This window comes from Columba livia, chromosome 1 (assembly GCF_036013475.1).
Source record: "Columba livia isolate bColLiv1 breed racing homer chromosome 1, bColLiv1.pat.W.v2, whole genome shotgun sequence".
Taxonomy (NCBI): Eukaryota; Metazoa; Chordata; class Aves; order Columbiformes; family Columbidae; genus Columba; species Columba livia.
Window position 1 is genome coordinate 167,157,765 of NC_088602.1, and position 16,686 is coordinate 167,174,450.

At 43.4% G+C, this 16,686-nt stretch overlaps 1 long non-coding RNA gene across 1 annotated transcript in view; it reads left to right on the top strand.

Moving 5' to 3' along the window:
* The window catches only part of LOC135576651 (uncharacterized), a 33,725-nt gene that overhangs the window by 5,199 nt on the left and 11,840 nt on the right, over positions 1-16,686 (top strand). Inside the window, exon 2 of the long non-coding RNA XR_010468438.1 lies at positions 4,769-12,940. This is a non-coding gene — a long non-coding RNA (uncharacterized LOC135576651). The remainder of the gene's footprint in view (positions 1-4,768; positions 12,941-16,686) is intronic.

The following is a 16,686-nucleotide window of genomic DNA, read 5'->3' on the forward strand; positions in this document are numbered from 1 at the left end:
TGAGGAGAAGTTTACTCAATGTAAGAGTAAAGAGAAAATGATTCAGTATTGTATGGTAGAATGGACTAAGAAGGAAATTAGACCTGATCACGTATACTGGCCTATTTTTGGAACTTTTGATGATTGGACGTGTCAGGTTCTAAATTTATATGTAAATGGTAAAGAACCTTTTAGTCAGGAGGAAATGGATTATGCTGCTTGCTGGAGGGGTAGTACAAAAACGATAGGATTGTATGCTCTCAAGAAAAAAGAGGATGAGAAAGGTTCCTGGGACCCATTAGAGGCTTTACCTCCACCGTATCACGGGCAACCCCCATCTCCTGCTGAAAATATCTCTACCACTCCCATGGCTCCAGCCCCCCCTTCCTCCCCCCCTTCAAGCAGGACAAGGAGTAAAACTATGAGTCGGGAGGAGTTAGAGGGTGAGTGTGAAGGGAAATTATACCCTCTTAGAGAAGTGCCTATGGGGGGTAATGCAGGGGGCATAGGGTTTGTAACGGCGCCCTTAAACACTGGAGATGTCAGGAATTTCAAAAAGGATATGGGGAAATTATTAGATGATCCGATAAGTGTGTCAGAGGGGCTGGACCAATTTTTAGGCCCCAATATTTATACCTGGGAGGAACTCCAGTCTATTTTGAGTATTTTATTTACCGCAGAAGAAAGGGAAATGATTCGAGTGGCAGGTATGCGAGATTGGGAAAGGAGACACCAGCAAGGACCCCAGGGGGACCTAAAATGGCCAACGCAGAGACCTAATTGGAATTCTCAGGACCCACAAGGGAGACAAAATATGATAGATTTAAGGGAAATGGTTATACAAGGTATCCGAGAGGCAGTCCCTCGAGGACAAAATATTAATAAAGCCTTTAATGAGTACCAAAGGCAGGATGAATCCCCCACAGATTGGCTGGAAAGACTTAGAAAGAGTATACAGATGTACTCGGGATTAGATCCCGAATCCCCTGTGGGTGCCGCATTATTGAAAACCCAGTTTGTAGCTAAATCTTGGGGGGACATAAGAAAGAAATTAGAAAAGATAGATGATTGGCAAGACAAGGGGTTACAGGAGCTTCTGAGGGAAGCACAGAAGGTGTATGTGAGAAGGGATGAGGAAAAACAGAGGGCAAAAGCAAAAGTCTTAGTAGCTGCAGTGAGGGAGTGCCAGAAAAAGGAAGACAACACGCCACTTAGGGAAGAACAGAATTCACAGCGAGGGAGAACAGCCCCAATAAACTGGATGCCTAGGAACAGACCACATGGAAGGTCAGCCCCAGTAAACAGGATATCAGTTAAAACAGGTCCACGGGAAAGCATTCCTACTTGTTATTATTGTGGGAAAAGGGGGCATATACAGCGGGTGTGTTCAAAAAGGGAGGAAGATGAGAAAATGTTTAAAGAGGATGAATAGGGGTGTCAGGGGCTCTATTTGTTAGGGGCCAAAGCGACTAACGAGCCCTTGATAAAACATAAAATAGGCCCCTATCGTGAAGAAATAACATTTTTAGTAGACACGGGAGCAGAAAGATCCACAGTACAACAGCTTCCTAAAGGATGCACATTAAGTAGAAAAACTGCTTTTGTAGTTGGTGCAAAGGGAGAACCCTTCAAGGTCCCTGTTTTATGTGATGTAGAAATAGAATCAGAAAAACAGATTTGCCTTAATGATTTATTGTTAGTTTCTGAAGCTGAGAATAATTTGCTGGGGAGGGACTTGATTGTAGCTTTAGGGCTGACCATAGGGGTTGAGCAGGGAGAGTTGAAAGTAAAGATTTATACCTTAACCCCGAATGATGAAACAGAGATCAATCCTGCTGTGTGGTCAGCCCCTGAAACCGTGGGGAAATTAGAAATAGAACCTATAAGGATAGAAGTAATAGACCCGGACACTCCAATTCGAGTGCGCCAATATCCTATTCCCCTGGAAGGAAGAAAGGGATTAAAACCTGTAATAGAAAGTTTGCTAAAACATGGCACTTTAGAGCCGTGTATGTCTCCTCATAATACCCCAATCCTGCCAGTCCAAAAGGCAGACGGGACATACAGACTTGTTCAAGATTTAAGAGCAGTAAATCAGCGAACTAAAACCCGGTTTCCCGTAGTGCCAAACCCGTATACGTTATTAAATCAGATATCTCCTGAAAATATTTGGTATAGTGTAGTGGACCTAAAGGATGCGTTCTGGGCTTGTCCTCTAGATGAAAACAGTAGAAATTATTTTGCATTTGAGTGGGAGGACCCTGACACGGGGAGAAAGCAACAGTTAAGGTGGACTGTGCTGCCCCAGGGATTCACTGAATCTCCCAACCTGTTCGGACAAGCGCTGGAAAAATTATTCTTAGAATTTGAATTGCCTTTGGGGGTGAAACTCATACAATATGTAGATGATTTATTAGTTGCTGGAAAGGAAGAAGAAGCAGTGCGAACAGGGACTATTAGATTACTCAATTTTTTGGGGGAAAAAGGACTGAAAGTTTCAAAAAGCAAGTTGCAGTTTGTAGAGCCAGAAGTAAAATATTTAGGACACTGGCTAGCAAAAGGGCAGAAGAAGTTAGACCCAGACCGAGTGTCAGGGATTATAGCTTTGCCGGCGCCAAGAAGTAAGCGAGAAGTCAGGCAATTGCTGGGACTATTAGGATATTGCAGACAGTGGATAGAAGGCTATAGCGAGAAAGTAAAATTTTTATATGAGAAACTAGTAATGAACTCACTCAAATGGAGTGGCGAAGATGAAGAATGTTTGAGAATATTAAAAAACTCTCTGATGACAGCCCCTGTTTTAAGTTTACCTGATGTAGGGAGACCATTTCAGCTTTTTGTAGAAACAACTAACCAAACTGCATATGGAGTATTGACCCAAGATTGGGCAGGGAGCAAGAAACCTGTAGGGTATTTCTCAAAATTATTAGATCCTGTAAGCCGAGGATGGCCCACATGCTTACAGGCTTTAGTGGCAGTAGCTTTGTTGGTAGAGGAAGCTAAGAAAGTAACATTCGGGGGGGAATTAACTGTTTATACCCCACACGATGTAAGAGGGATCTTACAGCAGAAAGCAGAGAAATGGTTAACAGATAGTAGGATGCTGAAATATGAGACCATTCTCCTGAGCTCTCCTCACTTAGAGCTGAAAACAACGGGAGCTAGGAATCCAGCACAATTCCTATTTGGAAATGTAGCTGAATCTCCTAAACATGATTGTGTGCAGGTGATAGAATTACAGACTAAAATCAGACCTGATTTAGAAGAAGAGGAATTAACAAAAGGAGAAAAGTATTTTATTGATGGGTCTTCAAGGGTGGTAGACGGGAAACGAAAATCGGGATATGCGATAGTAAATGGAAAAACTATGAGCGTTCTCGAGTCAGGATCTTTAAGCCCTGCATGGTCGGCGCAGGCTTGTGAGCTTTTTGCTCTATATCGAGCATTAGAACTTTTAAGAGGAAAAGAAGGTACCATATATACAGATTCCAAATATGCTTACGGAGTGGTGCACACATTTGGAAAGCTTTGGGAAGAGAGAGGGCTTGTTAACACTCAAGGAAAGGGGCTAGTACACCAAGAGTTAATAATCAGAGTGTTGCAAGTGTTGCAAGCCCTGAGAGAGCCCTCAGTTCATGTAAGGGGACACAGAGAGGAACAGGGTTAAGAATTAGAGGAAATAATTTTGCTGACCAAGAAGCCAGGAAAGCAGCAGTGCTACCTTTAAAACCAGTTGTCTTACAGCCTTTGAAAGAAGGATCAGAAAGTACAGGGGAGAAGTCATTCACTCCAAAAGAAATGCAAGAATTAGAAAAGATAGGAGCACAACTTAGAAATAATAAGTGGGTATTACCAGACAATAGAGAAATGGTTCCAAAAAGTTATGCTAGGGTAATTTTACACCAGTTGCATCAGAGAACTCATTGGGGAACCCGAGCATTGGGTGATCAATTTCTTAAATATTTTGGGTGTTTTGGAATATTTGAACTAGTGAAACAAATCACCCACGGGTGCATGACTTGTCAAAAGATAAATAAAGGAAACATGAGGAGGGCCCAAGCAGGGGGAAGAAAAACTGCATATAGACCTTTTGAAAGGATCCAAGTGGATTATACAGAACTTCCAAAAGTGGGACAGCACAAATATCTGCTAGTTATAGTGGATCAATTAACACACTGGGTTGAAGCCTTCCCAGCAGCAAGAGCTAATGCTCCGTTTGTGGCCAAGATATTGTTAGAACAAATCATCCCCAGGTTTGGGATGATTCTGGCCATTGATTCAGATCAGGGAACGCATTTTACATCCAAAATACTAAAGGCTGTAGTATCTGCTTTAGGCATAGCCTGGGAATATCATACTCCATGGCATCCTCAGAGCTCCGGAAGGGTAGAGAGAATGAATCAGACTCTGAAACAACAACTATCTAAACTGATGATTGAAACTCAATTATCTTGGATAAAGTGCTTGCCTTTAGCTTTACTGAACATAAGGACAATGCCTAATTCGGACACTGGCCTTTCCTCTTATGAAATGTTGTATGGCATGCCGTTTACTCAGTGGATGCCTACATCCTCTCCTGAAATTGAAGATTTATCTTTCCAACATTATGTGATTACAGTAAACAAAAATCAAACTGAACTAAGAGAGAAAGGGATTTTAAATCAGACTCCCCCTTTAGGGTTTCCGATTCATAAAATACTACCTGGGGATAAAGTACTAATTAAAACCTGGAAAGAAGATACTCTAACTCCACGATGGGAGGGGCCTTTTCTTGTTCTGTTAACTACAGAAACAGCTGTTCGGACTGCAGAGAAAGGATGGACACACGCATCTCGAGTTAAAGGACCCCTGATGGAAGAAAGAACCTGGAAAGTAACTCAAGGACCGGGGGAGTTGAAATTGAAATTAACACAGGATCGGTGATGTAACTACTACCAGGATTGTTAATATGAATGTCCAGTATAAAGGAAAATAAGAATGGTTTAATAATTAAGCATGTTGAACTAAGTCATATGTGTAATTCCATTATTTGTATTTGGTGTTTAGGTCGTAATGGACTGTGATATAAGCATATCCACAAAGGGAACTTGCTAACAGGATTGGGAATTCTAGCGGCCACTGGAGGAATATTTAAAAAAAAAAAAAAAAAAAAAAAAAAGTGAAGAATGATGGGAGGTACTTACTAAAGGGGTGGATGGTAACTTAGAGAGTCCACCAGTGATAGGAAGAATAGAGGCCCATGTTGTCCTGTTGCTCCTGGGGAGTGAAGGCCGAGAGTTTGGAATACGATAAAAAGTCACCACCTAACGGCAAAAACAGGAAAGGCGGGGACACTACCCTTGCTGCCGAGAAGATGACGAACTCGGCTGCCAGCTGCAACCTGGTAGGCCAGAGAGGCAGAGGGTGTAGAAACCTGGACCTGATCCTCTTGCTAGGAGTGGTGACTTATTGTTCCCAACTTAGCCTGGCCAATCCCTGTACCAAATGCTATGAGCGCGTGAGAATAGGACGACTGACACAATATGTTCTCAGTTATCACACTCATGTTAATTCTGGGTGTTATGACAGAACAAAATTGGAAAAATGTGAAATCCAAGGGCAGAAGTTATGGGTAGCAACTAACCTAGGGAAAGGTGGACTCGGTGTAGGCTTTGTCTCCTGCCCTAGAGGAGAACAAAATATCTGTTTTACACAAGCTGGTATGTGGGGCTATTCAGATGGAGGGGGAGTACAAGATCAGTATAAGGAGGAGTTAGTTAAGAATGCCACTCAGGAACTGAAAAGGAGGCAAGAGAAACAGAAATTGGTACCGAAAAATAGTGATTGGTATGAAGAAATAAGGAAAAAAGATAAGGGATTACAATTACCAACAGTGGGGGAAAAACCTGTTTATAGATCTTATGGAAAAGATAGCCCGGGAGTTAAATGTCACATCATGCTGGATATGTGGGGGGTCTCAAATGGCAGAACAGTGGCCTTGGAGAGGAGAGAGTGTAAGCCCAGAAGGATTACTGGTATGGAACAGAACTCATGTAACTCGGGAAAAAAGACCAGAAGGATGGGTATTAAGTCACTTAATAATAGGGCAGATATGCATATCAAGGGATGATGGTAAACTGGATTTTACTGAATATGTTGGGCAAACCCCTTGTAAGTTAGTGTTACAAGTAAATTCATCAAAAACCTCTATTCCTCCCACTTGGTGGCCAGGTCCACCTAATGGATATTGGTCTCGAAATTGTAGCCTGGGAAATGAAACGATATGCTGGAAGAATCGAAGCAAAGCAAATCCTTTTGAGGAAATTGGGGATTTAAGGAGATATTGGCAGAATCCTGGCTCTACCGATGTAAACGAACCATGGAAAGCTCCCGATGGATTATTTTGGATATGTGGGAATAGAGCTTATAATGAATTAATGCCCAAATGGAGAGGGTCTTGTACAATAGGGATAATTCAACCAGCATTTTTCCTTTTACCAAAGGAAAAAGGGAGTCATCTGGGGAAACCTCTGTACGAAACTTTAAACAGAGAGAAGAGGGGTTTAATAAATGTCCCCATAGGAGGAACACAAACTTGGAAAGATGATGAATGGCCTGCGAAGAGGATAATTGAATACTATGATCCAGCCACCTGGGCCCAAGATGGAAGCTGGGGATACCGTACCCCAATATATATGCTAAACCGAATTATCCGGTTGCAAGCAGTGGTTGAAATAATAAGCAACCGGACAGCTGAGGCACTGAATCTTATAGCAAGACAATTGTCTCAGACCAGGGCTGCAGTGTACCAAAATCGGGTAGCCTTAGATTATCTTTTAGCTGAAGAAGGGGGCGTCTGTGGGAAATGGAATACTTCTGAGTGTTGTTTGGAAATAGATGATAATGGAGAAGCTATAATGAAAATAGCAGAGGAGATAAAACGGGTGGCACATGTACCAGTACAGAAATGGAATTCTATACTTACTAGCCATTGGTGGGATGACTTATTTGGGGGAGCCTGGTGGAAGAAAATAGGGTTCATGATAGTATGTGCATTTCTTGGTTTACTGTTTGTACCATGTATGATCCCGTGCTTTATTCGGTTAATACATTCAGTAGTCCAAGGCATGCAAATCTCAGCCATGCCTATAGATCCTGAAATGGCAACAAAAGGAACAGGGTATAAATTGATGATTTTAAAAGATAACACTAAACTGGACCTAGCCGCCGCTAGGCAAGTACTAGCTAACTTTGAGGCCAAAGCACGAATCAATAGGATAAAAAGAAAACGGGGGAGTTGTGAAAAATGCAGTTGTGATTCGTGCTAAGATGTTTAATGTTTACAGATATAACCAAATGAGGCACGGGCTCTGAACTTGGAAAAAGGTGGTTAAGTTCTATGTAAAAAGTTATGAAACTTGCTTATGAAGTTATATTGATAGAAGGAACTAACATTTTAAGGGTTAACTAAACTTATAAGGGGTGCCTACTAACAAGCTAACACTTTAAGGCTTAGTCACACAATAAATGCTTAGTTTAGAGCTTTATGTTAAGAAGAACAGAACCCCATCGAATGCCAAGATAAGAAGTTTTACTGCACCTAGCTGTAAACTTGAGGGACAAGATAACGAAGATTTACAGCAAAAGGGGGCGCCAGTCTGGTTTCATTCAACTTGGCAGCTTGGGTCCCAGTCAATTCAACATAATGAGCCAAAGGTAAAAAGTTCACTGTGATGAAGCTGAAGGAGCCTTCATCCAAAGACCCCCAAAGACCCCTCCTCAAATTCACCAAGTGGCACTGCGCAGGCGCAACAGGGGAGGGTCTATGGAAATGGTTATCTGAGACTCATTTTAATCAGAAGCGGGGAAAGGTTATGAATATGTATAGGCGTTCCTGGGGTCATTATGAATATGTAACACTTTACTGTATTTAAGCACACTTTTTATTGTTTAAAGGTGTGCGTGTTGGGCGGAGTGAATCCCCCGCGCACCCAGCGCTGTTTTGCTTATGCTCTAATGAACACGTGTTTAAGGAATACAAGGAATTGGATTAAATGGTTTTTTATCCATAGAATAAGCGTAAGTTATTTATTCCACTTTCCATGGCCTTACCTGCTGGTGGCAAAGCCCATGGGCCTCCTGAGAGCATCCCACTGCCCCAGCTGTCCCATCCAGTTGTGACCCTGAGGTGGGAATGTAAGAAACACATGAAGAAGAGGGGATGTGACATGGACTGTCATCCACAGTGACACTCAGGAGCTTTGTATAAACCAGCTGGACCAGGGCCACGTACAGAGAAGTCCATATAAACCTGGACAGGAGAGGGAGTTTCCGTAGGTCTATTGCCTCCCATATTACAGAAACAAGACAAAAATAGCCTCAACTTTTTTCCCTTTTGCATTTTCTAAATTTCCTCCCATGCCCACTTCCCTTTCTCGAAATCCACATATATATGTTATCAGAAACACAAGGAAACTGATTTTGTTTAGTAGGCAGTTTATTTCAAAACAGAAGATGGGCCACAAAGTAAGATGTAAGAAACATTTAGTAGTTCATATGTGTTGGCATCCAGTGAGGCAATTTCAGCTGTCATAAACAAATAAGCGATTAGAAAAGCAGTTAATTCAAAACAGCAATATGCTGACAGAGCTTTGCAGGCATAAAAGAAGTCTTGTAAGCACCTCCATAGCTGCTTAGTCAGGGTTCCTGCTTTTAGATTACGCTTTCACAGTGCACAAGCAAACCACCCGAGAGGCAAGGTTTTGCTATACACGTGCAGCTTCTAGAGTCCTGGGAAGTCATTCTCATTTGTGAGTGGGCAAAGGTAAAAAGAGGAACAAGGAGCTCAGGGCACTGAGCAGGGTTTTACAAGGTCAGCCTTTCTCCCCTAATGCCAGCAAGTGCAGCCGCAGCTGCTCACACCACCTTGGACCTCCCTGAGAATTCTGGTGAGGTCCAGGCTGGCTTCCTCATGGGCAAAGTCCACAGGAGGCACAAGGTGAGGGAGCACAGGCAGGAAGCCTCCTGCAGTCTTTGCAGAAGAGAAGTTTGAATGAGAGCAGGCACTGACGAAATCTGGAGGAGCAAACGCTGTTGTATCGCTAGTAGAAATCTTGCCCTGATTTCTTCTTCGAATGCCTATTGAATTGCCAACATTCATCTGCATCTCTTTTGATGCAGAAGATTTTTGAAAGGAAAAATATTGCTTGCAAATGTTGGAAACTGCTTTATGTCATTAGTAATGAGGAAACACAAACTCATGAGCACTGGTAATCTTGGAAGTTTTATGTTGTTGGTTACTCTAAGAGCAAGGAACAGATGACCTCCTTCTTAAACTTATAACTATAGCAATAAATTCAATTGTTCCAGGCAGACCCAATGGGGAAACTTCAACAGAACCAGCTACTGAAAATATGCTAATTGTGTTCTCACGTAGAAGGAAACTAATCAATGAATAGGGAGATCAGGTAGAGCAGAGTAAAAACTGTCACAGTAAGTGCTCAGCAAGGGCTAATAGCAGGAATAGACAATTGCAAATTGTTCAGAAGCTTTATTGCAGGTCAGGACATCCAACGTAAGTGTCATGAACTGACAATTTAGGAGGTCATAAGCCCTCTTCTCCACCTTGATTTTTATACAGAGATTCCTGGTGCTAAACCTTTTTTCTGGGAAGAGGAGTGAGGAATGTGGTTGCCCTTCAGAAGGTGCTGAAACAATTTGCACCAGTAGCTGCTATAGGCTTCTGATCGCTGCACATAGTGAACCAGCTGATTATGTAAATTAAAACAAACAAACAAACAAAAACAAAACAAAACAAAAATAATAATAAAAACAAAACAAACAAAAAATAAACAAACAAACAAAACAAAACCCAACAACAACAAAAACAACCACCATCCTGGAAGAACTTAATCTTAATTTGAAAAGTTTTATCCTGTCATCATTAGCATCCACTAACTGTCGGCAGCGAGGACCCCAATGAGCTCTGCCATCTTCTCCCTGCATGCACCCAGAGGAAAGGGCTCCTGTGAAGGTTTACAAAGAGCCTTTCAAAGCCATGAGCTGCAAACCTTCCCCCGTGTCCCCCTTGGCTTCCCCGCTAAAATAGGTGGGGCACATCCCCAGCCCAAGGGAAAACTTTGAGGCTGCAACCTTGTTGCCTGCAACTGGTTGAGTTCAGACGGCCAAGGGTTGACTGAGAGGATTTTTCATTTTATTCAGCACATGATCTGAAGGAAGGTCTTTGCTGAGTTGTCTGGAACTATCTCAAGCAGAGAAAAAGGTTCGAGAAAGCCCAAGAGATCTGAGCTGAAAACTCTGACTGAACAAGAATAGCATTAAGGTACAGACAGGCACTAAGGCGTGTTAAGAAATACTGCTTGTAACTGGTGGGACTCATCTGAAGAGTGGGATCCTCTCACCCTGGGCACTCACTGAGATGCCTGCACAGACACTGCAGAGCCTGGACTGAAGAAATAACATAGATGGGTCTTTTCAGCAGGAGTTGGTGTCATTTTGGATCACATGGTCTCACTAAGGGGAAATAATAAGTTTGAGAGACCTCTTCAGAAGACATGCTCAAATACATTTATTTTGTAAGTGCTTGACTTCTGCAGGTCTCTACCTGAAGTCATGGGCAGCCGATCTGACTGTCTGAGATCTGTTCTCGGACTCTCCAGGGTGCCTGAGGGTGCTGCTTTGGGAGGGCCATGGGGATTCGGATGTGTCAGGACCAGTGGTGTGACCTTCCTTCACCCATACCCTCTGTGAGCCAGGAGAGCAAATAGTCAGCAACTAAGGACTTTGGGCTTATGTGAGGAACACAGCACGTGCCCCGGTCCTCCACACTGGCACTTTTTAACTTTCTGTCCCCTGCTAGCTAGAGTTGGGCTGTGGGAAGCATGCTGCAGGGCTGGGGGGGATACCCCAGCCACCCCAAGGACCCCACAGCCCCACTGAGCATTGGCCATCTTCATGGTAGGTCCCAGAAGTAGTGTAGACAGAACAAGGGTGCTCTTGTGCCAAAAGCAGGTATAACCCCTTAAAGCCTCCCCAGCATCCCTCTCCACCTGCTTTTTATGAAGCACAACATGAAATCTTCTCAATGTCATTCCACTCACCGAATATAAAAATGAATATTTCTGCTGACAGTCAATAGATTTAGATTTCTCCTTTCAGTGGTGGCTGTGGTTTTTTGTTTTGTTTTTGTTGTTTTGATTTTTGTTATTTTGTTGTTTGTTTGTTTTTGCTTTGTTTTTTATATGTTTGTGGGTGGGGTGTGTTGTGGCTTTGTTGTCATCGTTGTTTGTTTGTTTTCCCGGCTGTTTCCCCTCATTAGCTCACAGCGCCTCCCAGCAGGGTAAATTTTATACCAATGTGTGGGCTAAAGGGAGGCTAAAAGTCTACCAAACACCTCAAAGCAATGAACAAACAAGCAGGCAGAGACATGCTGGGCAGCCCCTGTTTCCTCTGGGTTAGCAACATACGTGTTATCAGGAAAAAATCCTGCATATGACCTTTCACACTGCACAGCCTCGCTCCAAAATTTATGAGAAGTAAGCAGCTACATGCAGTTTTGACTCCAGCTCGCATTTAATGTATAATCCTCCCATGCCTACTGCCAGCTGCCAGCGAACCTCAAACCGTGGGCTGAATCCTCATGCACACAAAGAGATGCTGGAAGTTCAGTTGCCCTGCTGAGGCTTGCGTGCACCAGCCGGTGGGATTTTCCAGCTGTCAGTCCTGCTCACAGAGCACACAGCACTTGCCCTTCTTATGCTGCTAATATCCAGCAGGATCTCCCCACTGCCCAGATTTTCCTCCAGTTAAGCTCTGGCATACCCTGAATGTTTGAGATAGTCCAATGAGGGAAGTATTAATCCAGTCTTGCTTTTAAATAAACGCTTCCTACCAAACTCTAAAAAGGAAGAAGCAGTATTGTCAGGCAAATACACAAAATTATGCAAGAGGCTCGGCTGGACATATTTACTTTTGTTGCTAAAATATGTAGCTGGACAATAGCCATGGCAGGCTTCAACATAAGTAATATGAAACAGGTTTTATGTTTATGTGAAGACATTGATAAAAGCTCAGGGAATGTTTTTTTAAACAATTTTTTAATATAGATGTCCATAAAATCACAAGTGGTCTGCAGAAGATGAACTGGGAATGGTTATTTATTGTTCCTCATAAAAGAACTAGGAGGCACCCAATGAAATTTTTGGCAAGCAGGCAAGCAAAAGAAAGCACTTTTCCATGCAGTTAAATGAGTTAAATGCAGTCATGTAAACTACGAAATTCGTTGTCACAGGATGTTGTGGACATTGGGAGTATAAACAGGTTCAAAAGAGTTAAACAGTCATGAAGCCTATTTCTGGCAGTGCCTTTAAAACATTTTTGAGTGGATGCAGCTTCCAACTCCCGAAATCTATAAAGTGCTGATTTCTATAACCTAGGAGATCATACCAGAGGAAAAATCACTCCATACTTCATCTTTCTTATGCTGTTCTCCTTAAACAAGGAGAAGATACTGAATGAGGTGGGCCCTCAGCTTGGTCTGCTCCTGGAGGCTCTTAATCAATTATGTCTTAATTAGCTACATTGGTTTTGTCCCTGGCAGGTTGTATGTCTTACAAGGCTCGGACTCAGAAGTGTAGCATCTGGCTGGAAGGACACAGGAGCGCTCAGGTCTTGTCACAAGACACCGACTGGGATTTCGGAGAAGTTGTGCACATCCAGGCTCTGCCACAGACTCCTTGTAGGGCTCATTTAGAAATGCTGGCTAGAGGAGAGCAGTTTCCTCTTTGTCTATCTTGTGATTTTGACTACAGAGCTTTGTGGGGAAGGCATATGGAGGATACACGAAACCTAGCATCGTGGAGCCTCTGCAGCCTCTTTGGAGACAATTAATTTAAGAGGCAAGAGAACACTGGATGGAAAGAAACCACACTACCTTCCTCCTCTGATGGGAGGATGGTGGAAGGTAGGAAGAGCAGAGTATCACCACGGGCGCCTCACACTTTGTTAGGCTAGTGCTGCTTTCCCAACAGTATGGGAGAGGTTGCCGCATCAGAGAAACCAGTCTGCACAGTTTCAGGCCAAAATAAGCTCATTGATGGCAGCTAGTGTGACAGATCCCTCACCCATCAGCACAGATTACAAATTTTTTAATTCCACATTGTGACTCACGTTCTGTCCTTGAGTCGCTTGTTTGTGTTGCTAAGTAAATATTGGTTACAAGAAGAAATTTTTACCTTGAATTTCCAAATAATTTTTGGTTTTTGAAGGTATTGAATTAATTGGAAAAGCATTGCCTTTCACAGTCTGGCCCTTTTGTGGCCACTGTACTCATGGGGCTGGAGCTCTCACAACTTTCAGGGAGCGGGGTCAGACAGCAATGCCAAGAGCCAAAGACTTACAGGGTTTGCTTGAGGATTTGTCAGGAATTCAAGCTTGTGCTGATCTAATCTGGCTGATCTAGATGTTTTGGCCATTGTTTCCAGTTTCTGATGAAAACTTCTGTATAAAGAGGTATTTAACTCCATTAAAATTACAGTGGGGATTACTGGTCATCCCCATAATGCTGACCAGTTAACAAATATTGCTGTAATTTCAAAAATTTGTTTTGCTAAGCAGATGACATTTGCATTTCCCAACAGTGGTTTTGTACTAACAGTGTTTAACTCCCTGTAGCACAGTCTTATCTCATGGAGAAACAGTAAAGTGTTATGGTACATGAGGCAGAGAAGAGAGAACACAATTTAAGCTGTGTTTTCCCCATGAAACAAAACTAGCTGTGTTAACCCCACTCATTTTGGGCCCTTTGAATCCACAACAAGACCGGTGGCCTGTTGGACAAGTGCAGATGAGGTGAAGCCAAGTTATAGCACGTGCAGGCTGATCGCCCATCCAGGGCGGCAGCAAAGGCTCAGTCCCAGCCACAAGTGGAGGATGAGCCAATAAGCAAGGCAAGTGAGGCAGCCTGAAGGGCAGCCAATAGCCTAGCTTTGCAGTGTTGAGGCTGAATGTTACCCAGAAGTTGAACCTCAATATTAAGAGCCAGAAACCAAACCGTTCCAGGAATGGCAGAGGCTTTTGGGATCTGCCCAGTCTCGTCCAGTACCACTCTCTCTGCTGCAGGAGCTTAGCTCGTTACCCAGGAAGATACTTTTGTAGGAGTAGCCTGGGAACCCTTAGGAAAGAAATACTACATTTGCAATATCAGACCAGACTTTCTAGACTTATCTCCTCAGAAATCTACTGCTGTGGAGTGGTGACACCTAATGGTAGGGACACAATGCAAGATACGGATACAGCAGTAGTGCAAATGAGCTAAAAGAACTGTGTCAGTCTTGATTGATATAGAGTAAGTGTTGGGATCTTTTATATGACTTACACCTCCAACTGTGCGGAATTTTAATGCAATGTCTCCTTTTCAGTCTCTGCTATCTCAGTGTAATGCATCACTAAGATCTGCTCAATGGAGACTTCATTTCACAGCCTGGTATTATCCTGGCCCTTTCCCCCTCTTGTGTTATCCTCTGCTCTGCTGACTCTAGCCTACTGTTTTTATTAAACCCTGCAATTTGTAGCTTGTCTCAGAGCAGCTTGTTCAGATTAGACTTGCCTAGAGGCTAGTTTAAAATGCTCACATGACTTCTTGTAAGAAACATTACACACATGTTAAATTCATGAGCCAAAGTATGCTTGTGTGTGGAGCACTCTCCATTTCCCCTTGCCCTTTCCAGGTGGTTTTTTCCTCATCTTTCCACACCTTTCCTACATTCCTCTTTGCCTCTCCCCACCCCCTTTCTATGCCTTTGTATGGAAACAAAAAGAATCTGATTTCTGTACAACAATATACAACAATCCAGTCTGACTATTTAAATATTCAGGATTGGAATCTGTCCCTATAAAACCAATTTTAGATAATTGTAATTCAGTATGCAAGCATAGCTGAAATGTGGAAAGAGAGCAGAGGGACCCATTCACATACCCAGTGCATTAATACACGAAGGAGGCATTTTTGCCTCTGGTTCTGGAAAGCACAAAGCAAGAGTGGTTTTTCCCCACTTGAATTTTATTTCAGATTGCCCTGTAACACGCTTGATGCAGAGAATAGCAGCTTTCTGCAGTCCTTCTCCTAGTATGATCCCAACTTGTCTTCCAGAGCTGAGAGAGCATCCCTAGAGGGTCACAAACACCCACTTACAGCTCTTTTACTTTGCTATGTCAGCAATACAGCCGCCCTCTAACTTGGGCTTCTTCTAGCTCTTAGCTGGAAGGCTAGCAAGTGGTCAGTGTGCTGGTGCCGGCAGACAGATTTGTTTGGCTTGGAGGTGAGCATCTACAAAACAAAATCACTCTCAGTGTGTCTGAGACTAGTCACAAACAGGAGGGTAACAACTGGCTATGCTTAGCCCAGCTACTGTGAGCTGAAGAAATTATTCTCAGTCAAGTTAAATGGAAAAAGTAACTGGAAAGGGAAGAAAAATCTTACTAGTGCCTGTATTGAGGGGAGGGCTGTGACATGTGACATTTCACCATCTTCGGGTATCATGAAGGAGACCCATTATGAACCATCTCTTCCCAACAAGAGGAAAATAATTTGTTAGAGTTCACACCTCCTTAGATGCCAGATAGTTCAAATGTGAGACACTACCAGGCCTTCCTAGTTCCACCTCACACAAAACTATACCTCCTGCTTATAGTTACTTAGCAGACTGTGGCCATTTCGAGTGCAAGTGGCCATACGGCAATGCAATTAAGCCAGCTGTCTGTTCCAGCTAGCAGAGCACAGGAAGGCTGTTTCCAGGGCCGGGAGAGCCGGCTGAGGGAATGACCCAGCCTCACCATTTTCCCATCTGGATGTAATCTGAGCTGTTAGCGCTATGTAAAACTGGGTGGTAAATGGTTTAGAGGCTGGTCCTGAAGGACCACGTCTCCCTCCACGGACCTCCATGGAAACTTAGATAATTGGCAGAATTTTTCCTGGAAGTCTATAAATGTGTGCTCAGTACATGAGTCATTTGCAGCAGCAGGATCTCAGCTGTGCAGCACCCTCCTCCCAGCAGCCTGACAGGCCTTACTGGTCTGAGGTAACGTTTACCTAGGTGACATCGTGCCTCAATTCCCCATCTGAATCAGCTGCCCTAAGCAGGCTGGGAAGGTGCTGTTGTGTTCTTGGTCCTTTGGTCTAAAGTTCTTCCAAAGTTAAAACTCAATTACAGGGAGTTCCCCTGCTGGCAACCTTCCTACGCATTCCCAGGCCTGGAAGACCTCTGCCAGCCTCAGACCTACACCCCAAACCCACCAGCCCTCCTGTACCCTGTCTTCTCCTCCTCCTCTTCCAGCCTCTTTGCTAACCCAGGGTATTTGCTAACTGCTGGAGAGTGTCCAGCGTAGGGCAACGAAGATGATTAAGGGAGTGGAGCACCTCCCTTATGAAGAAAGGCTGAGGGAGCTGGGTCTCTTTAGTTTGGAGAAGAGGAGACTAAGGGGGGACCTCATTAATGTTTATAAATATATAAAGGGTGAGTGCCATGAGGATGGAGCCAGGCTCTTCTCAGGGGCAAACAATGATAGGACAAGGGGTAATGGGATCAAGCTGGAACACAAGAGGTTCCGCTTAAATTTGAGAAAAAACTTCTCAGTGAGGGTGACAGAGCACTGGAACAGGCTGCCCATGGAGGTTGTGGAGTCTCCTTCTCTGGAGACATTCAAAACCCA